The sequence below is a fragment of the Salvia miltiorrhiza genome, chromosome 2 (assembly GCF_028751815.1).
Source record: "Salvia miltiorrhiza cultivar Shanhuang (shh) chromosome 2, IMPLAD_Smil_shh, whole genome shotgun sequence".
NCBI classification, from domain to species: domain Eukaryota; kingdom Viridiplantae; phylum Streptophyta; class Magnoliopsida; order Lamiales; family Lamiaceae; genus Salvia; species Salvia miltiorrhiza.
In genome coordinates this window covers 25,137,821-25,144,683 of record NC_080388.1, presented here as the reverse complement: position 1 = coordinate 25,144,683, position 6,863 = coordinate 25,137,821, and the positions used below count along the sequence as shown (strand labels likewise).

General features: G+C 37.3%; 1 long non-coding RNA gene across 1 annotated transcript; it reads right to left on the bottom strand.

Annotated features, from left to right (window-relative positions):
• Window positions 1–395: 395 nt before the first annotated feature.
• LOC131007821 (uncharacterized) lies at window positions 396–3,477 on the bottom strand. The gene is made up of 3 exons (XR_009096306.1): window positions 3,215–3,477; window positions 1,214–1,275; window positions 396–715 (listed from the first exon to the last, which is right to left on the bottom strand). It is a non-coding gene; the product is annotated as an uncharacterized LOC131007821 (long non-coding RNA).
• Between the last annotated feature and the right edge of the window lie 3,386 nt (window positions 3,478–6,863).

Genomic DNA, 6,863 nt, shown 5'->3' with positions numbered 1-6,863 from the left:
GATTCCTGCACACAACAGTAATACCACCAAATAATATCGAGCAAGTGAAGGATAGATCAAAAAGACACGAAGCATGCTCGAATGCACAACAAAAAGACCCGTAAAATCATCACAAAATAGGACTAAACAACCCCCCCACACTTAAGTCCTTGCTTGTCCTCAAGCAACAATCACAACATCGAAAGGAAATCCACAAGCGATTCTTCTCACCAAACAAACACAAATCAATCCAAGTCCTTCAAGATATCAATGCCCCCCAATCAAGTTGTCGCAGCCCGACGTCTAGCCAGTGATAGCGTAGACCGAGTATCGATACGACTAAATAAAATAATGAAGTAAAGAAGGAAAAACTAGATCAAACAACAAGCGGAAGCTCACAACAACACAAGCAAAAGTGAATAACAATAACATCATCTCAAAGACACAAATATTATCAGCTTCGTAAGTTCAAAAGTACAGGGATTCTCGACAAAGTTTACAAAGCGGACATAGTTAAATATTCACAAAGGTTCATAATTTACAGAGTCTCGCAGCAAAATGTGAACAGACTATATGTATGAAGACATATAGCCGAGAGTATACTTCTTGACTAAGTCCAAAATATAAACATCGACATCAAAAAGCTACCGTATGTAATATAAATACGGTAAAAGGAACAACGTCGTCCAAAAAGTCCCCACCAGCACCAGACGGATCTTCCTCCTTCTCGCTTATCCTGCACATTTAGAAATACATGCAGGGTTGAGTACAAAGTACTCAGTGTACATATGCCGAAAAACAAAAGAAAGCTTGCTCTTAGAGCTATAAATTGAACTTGCCACATTAAGCAACGCACAAGGGTTTTAGTTAGAGAAGAACTTGTGCATGCAATTTCGCAAATCATAGCATCATAATAAAGTAACTGCGCAGTTTAAACATTCATTATGTATGTACCACATCCACTACTCATCATTAAAGGTACTGAGAAGTAGGCCTCCCTCTCAAGTACCGTGACCGGCCGACCCGATAGACGGCTCACAGTCACCTCTGTGCACAAAATCCCGCTTGTGGCAGGACCGAATTCGTCTCAACAGTAGAGGGTAACACACAAGTCATTATTAACAAAACTCGGCAAGTCAATTAGTTTCAAGCGTAACATTAACTCAATTCATAATCATAAGTATCATATCATTTGAGAAAGCTCGTATAATAGGTATATCAAAATAATGCCCACCTGACAAACTTAGCTTACTCTCGTAGTACTTGGACGATCTTACCTCCGTCCTCTGCTCGTATCTTCAGATGTCACAATGTCGGAGTGGTTCATGAGATAAGATAAACCTTAGTTAGAAACTCATTTACTAAAATCCAATCTCGTCTTCAAACTATATAACTCATCACTCATCTTCTATTTACCCAAATAATTCTCAATCCCTAGGTATACTTAACTCCTAAGGATTCACAAGTCCTACTCTCGACTTAACACTCAACTCGGATTAAACTCATAACAATCAAGCACATAAACAAGCATAATCACATAAACATATCAAATCACACATAGACATGTCACAAACAAACTTCATTCTGCACTGACACGATTTATAAACGTCACCGGACTCGGCACAGAACTCCAATGTAGTGGTAACCTATTCCATTTGAAACCTCTTTGAGTCTAGTTTCATTCAAAAAAAAGTAGGATTAAAAACTCCAAGTAGTTTAGGAGATATGACTGTTTTACTACAGTCTACCATATTCGGCAGTTTTGAGCAATCGAAAACATTGATTTTTGAAAAATAGTAAACTTTGCCAAAAAGGTCTGAAATGTTGTGGGTACATATATCAGACAATTATGTCTTAACAATAAAAATTTGGGCTCCAAAACATTAGGGAAAGATACTGAAAAAGGTGACTCTATTGGCTACTCACCGAACATTTCGGCAGAATGTAGCAGTTTTGGTTGTCTATTTTATAAAAATAGTACACGAAGTCCAATTGACTTGAAATTTTACCGGTATTCCGACGACGCTCATATAATCGTACCATAAAATTTTCAAGGTCTTTGGGTAACAAGAACCCAACGAAACAGTAGGTATAAAAGGTCATAAAATGACTCCAAACTTGAACATACAAGCAATTATACCTAGACTTTGGATTTCTTCGATGCAAAATTCTCAAAAATTCAAATTAAGCTCATATAATTCACAATAACATAAATACATGATCATATAACTCAAGAAAAAAAATCAAACATCGACTTCCCCTTATACTCGTCACATTCGGCCAACATATAAGTTTTCAGGGGTTGGTCCGTTTCGTCTCATATCGCATATTAAAGCTCAAATAATCATCAAAAAACCACATATAGACATGCTTGGCTCATAACTCATCTTATATACAAGATCTCATGTATGCACGCAAACTAAACTCGGGAAATTTTCACAAATCAACATCATTAACCAAATTAATCATGCTTTCTCTCTGCTAGTAGTCTAGCTAACATATAAACATCATCAATTCAAGTATTTATCTCTTTAATCAAAAGTTCCCAATTATTAGCAAACTAAACTTAACCAATTTTAGGCATTCTTGACAATTAACCAAATTGATCCCTAATTATCATTGCTATCATGCTTAATAACAATTAAACTTAGCCAATTTAATCAATTAACACATCGATCACAAAGTCCCAATTTTTAACAAACTAAACTTTTTGAAAATTTGTAAACATGCATAAATCATTAATCCAACCTTAGATCTATCAAATTGGCACACTTAATAGCATAAATAAACAATCAATTAGTAAATTAAATCATAGAATCAATTTTACCCAAATTACATCAAACTAACTCATATCAAAAATTACTAATCAATTTCGACCATCAATCCAATCCATCAAATCTCATATAAACACTCTCAATAGCATATATCATCCATCAATTCATCAATCAAGCCTCAAATCCAAAACTTCCCAAATTTACACAAACTAAACTATTTCAAATCTCATATCTCTTTTTAATTCAATTATTTACACATGGAAATAGACTAATTAGGAACCCAATAGTATTTAAATAACATCAATTTAAGAAAAGGAAAAGAAAAAAAATTTGAAGGGTAAAAGACCCACATTTTCGAAAATTACAAAGAGTAAGAGAGGGGGTGTTTTCTTGTTTCAATCATCCATATATACACATATCCAACATAAATAAGTCTAGATCTAAGAGGATTTAGCACTTACTCAAGGATTTGAACAAAAATAAAAATCTCCTCTTTTGACTCAAATCTTGAAACTCCGTCAAATATGCTCTTGATTCAAGGATATGCTCTTGATTCAAGGCTATAGATGTTTAGGACTTGATTTGATGGAGTTTATTGGTATAGAAATGATCTTGGAAGCTTGGGAATTGGTTAACAATGGTGGTAGTGAGAGAAAAAGTGAGAGGGGGAGAGAGTGTAGAGAGGGGCGAAAATGATGGGAAAGGAGAGAGAAAAGAGTTTTGTTTAAATTCTTCAACTTGTTGCCCAAGTTTCATAATGGATAGGGCTTATCCAAACTAAGCTTCTTCAACACACTAGCAAGTGGCTTCCCCACTAGCCCACTTGTCTATTAGCTTAGGTTAATGGTAATTAAAGAATGTAAATGGTGAAATTGTGTAGTAAAAGTGTAGTAGGAGATAGGTTAGGAAAATTACTCACTAATTACACTCATTAATAAATTATCAAGGAATGGTGTGATCAAAATAATTAAACATAATTAGAATACACATAATTCACATCACATCTAGCTCATTAAAATAAATTCCAAGAAATTCCAATAGGAGAAATTTATAATATAAAAGTGAGATCACAATTCACCATTTTAAAAAAAATTATCTCTATGTTACAACATCCAAGAAAATTATAAATCAAACAATCTCAAACATATCATCACATAGGTCACATAAAAAAAATATCAATTATTCTCACTTAAACATGACCTCTCAATCAGTCAAAATCTAATAACAATTTAATTGTCTCATGAATTCGACTCATCTCTATAGTAAGTCTCACTCACTCACCTCGGCTCTATATCTGGCCAGGTATCCTCTTAACTTAACACTATAAATCGTCTCAATAATAATTAAGCTTCCTTTATCGGAAGCATAAACTACATCATCTCCTCAATTAAATCAGCATTTCTATCAAAACTCATTCTATAAAAAAAATTCACCCACTAGTTCTATCATCAACTTATAAAATACTCACATCTCAATCTTATAAAAAGAAATTCCATCCCTAATAAGCTAATGCTAGAATCTCGACACTCTTAAAAGCGAATCCTCAAAATAAATAGTATGGAAAACTGCGGGGTGTTACATCCTACCCCCCTTAAAAAAAATTTCGTCCCGAAATTTGTGTTACTCACCTTCGGGAAAAAGCTCTGGATACTTTTCTTTCATCTTCTCTTCAAGTTCCCATGTTGCTTCTTCTTGGTGGTGATGTCTCCATTGTACTTTCACCAAGACAATCGCTTCATTTCGTAGTTATTGAATCTCCTTGTCCAAAATAACTTCAGGTCTTCTCTTCATGGCTCAAATCTGATTCAAGAGAGAATTCTTCTTGGCGAATGACAAGTTTAGGATTTAGCGTGTACTTCCTCCGTTGAAACACGTGCTAACTTCATGGACGTTCGCAAAGCTTGGCGGCGTCGCGAATCTGTAGGCAATAGGGCCTATTTTCTCTAGTATTTCATACAGTCCTATATATCTTGGTTTAAGCTTGTCTTTGATTCCCAATCGATGCTCTCCGTGAGATGGGGAAATCTTTCTGAAAAACTTTATCTTCAACTTCGAATTGAATCTTCGTTCTTCTGGTATCCGTGTAAGAGTTTTGGTGGTCATGTGCCTCCTTAATTCTTTGTCGAGTTTGTCGTAGGGTAGCGATCGTTTCTTTTACTACTTCATGACTCGGTATCTTCTCTTTCTCTTTTTTTTCCCAATAAAACGGGGTTTGACACGTTCTTCCGTTGAGCGCTTCGTGCGGTGCCATGGTCATAGCGGCCTAGAAACTATTGTCATCGAAAAACTTGATTTGAGCAGAAGTTGTTCACATTGAGCTCATTTTTCTAAAACCACTGTCTAAACTATATCATCTAGAATGTAACGGTCCTCTCAGATTGTCCATTCGTCTATGAAAAAGTAAAACAATGCTGAAATTCAATCTAAAGCCTAACTTCTTCGGCAGGCTCATTCAGAGGTGTGAGGTAAACTTAGAATCCCCATCCATGGTGATCGTTGTCGAGGCTTCATGCAATCACATGATCTCACAAACTATCGTCTTTTCTCTCCTCGCCTTTGGCAATATTGTGACCGAGTCTCTAGCAATGTGGTATGACTTCCTTTCTGGAATTGCTAACAATCGTAGCCTCTCATAGGATTGTTGATGTAGCGCCTTCACTCCCCAATGGCCCAAGCATTGTTATACGAATGAAGCTATCTTCTCGTTTCATGCCTCTCCATCGAAACTTTGTCTTCAAGTCTTGGTAATGTTCCATGCTTCAAAATGCACTGTGTAGCGTTCTTTACTACGTCTGCATAAATAACGTATTCCTCGTCCGTTTCGAGGACTGTGAGTATTGGGGTAGTAATCATCTTTTTTTTCTTCAACAACTAAAACTTATATCTGCATTCTTCTGTCTGAAGGGCATCACTATAACACTATAGTGATTGTATCTTATGTGAAACGCCATCGTTGGGATGTCTTCTTTCTATATCTTGAAGTCCTGAAACTCCGTAGATGCTTCGCTGTGAGGCGCAGATCATTTTCCTTGTCATCGTTCTTCACTTTAGATTCTTGTTCTGCGTTCGGGTAACTATTGATATGTCGCGTCTTTGATAGTCAGTGCTTTTTCCCAATTTCTCTTAGTGCCGTGTGTAGGTCCCTCGTCGGATGGCTGAAACAAAATCCACTTCTCCTCACGTTGTATCGTCGTATAAATTCGGATAACTAATCTATTTTCAAAATAGTATCTATGCTCCACGCACGCATTAGTCTCAGAGTCTTAGCCATAAGCTTATGCGTTCCTAATTCGAATTCTAAGTTAGGACATACACACGTAATGGTGGCGATATGGCCTAAGGATGTAGCTACTTCTAATGCTACCGAGTTGGTTCTATATCGAGTTCTAATGTGTTCACGCACATGTAAAAAAAATAAGAGAGTGCGAAGCACCCGAATCAAACAAGGTTACGAGTAGTGCTCATTTAAGTCCTTCCATACCTGTCGAATTCTCTTGATTCTCGTCCTGAGGCTTTTGCTCGATCGCTAAAATTTGTTGGTACTGGATTTGTTGTTGATTAGGTTGGGACTCATGATGGTAACTCTTCAACTGATATTTTCGACGGTGTCGTCGACGTCGTAAAGGTTGAGGTAGTGGAAGAATTTCCTCCATCGCTCTGAGCTGGGGTTGTTGATACTGGCTCGATGTTCTCCCACTCGTTCCTTGCTGACGATTGGGACATTGGTTGGAGAAATGCCCAATTCTTCCGCATGTGAAGCAGCTATTGGTTCCAGCTCTACATACTCCCAAGTGTAGCTTGTGACACTTAGGACATGGTGGTGCTCCTTGGGGCCCTTGTGGTGGAACATTTGGTCTACCTAACTGTCGCTTGATTTGTCCTTGGAACTGTGGCTGCGCATTCTCACCTTGCCATGGCCTATTAGCTTCTGGATCACGATTATCCCACATTCGCTTTTCCTTCAGTCCTCGTCCCGAAATAGGTGAATTAGATACTTGTGTGATTGGGGTCGCCGTGATTACTGGCTCTTGTGCAGTTCTATCTGGTTGCATGGCCAGTTCCATATCGAGTGCCCTATTTAAGGCCTCCGCATAAGTCAGTGCACTTTGA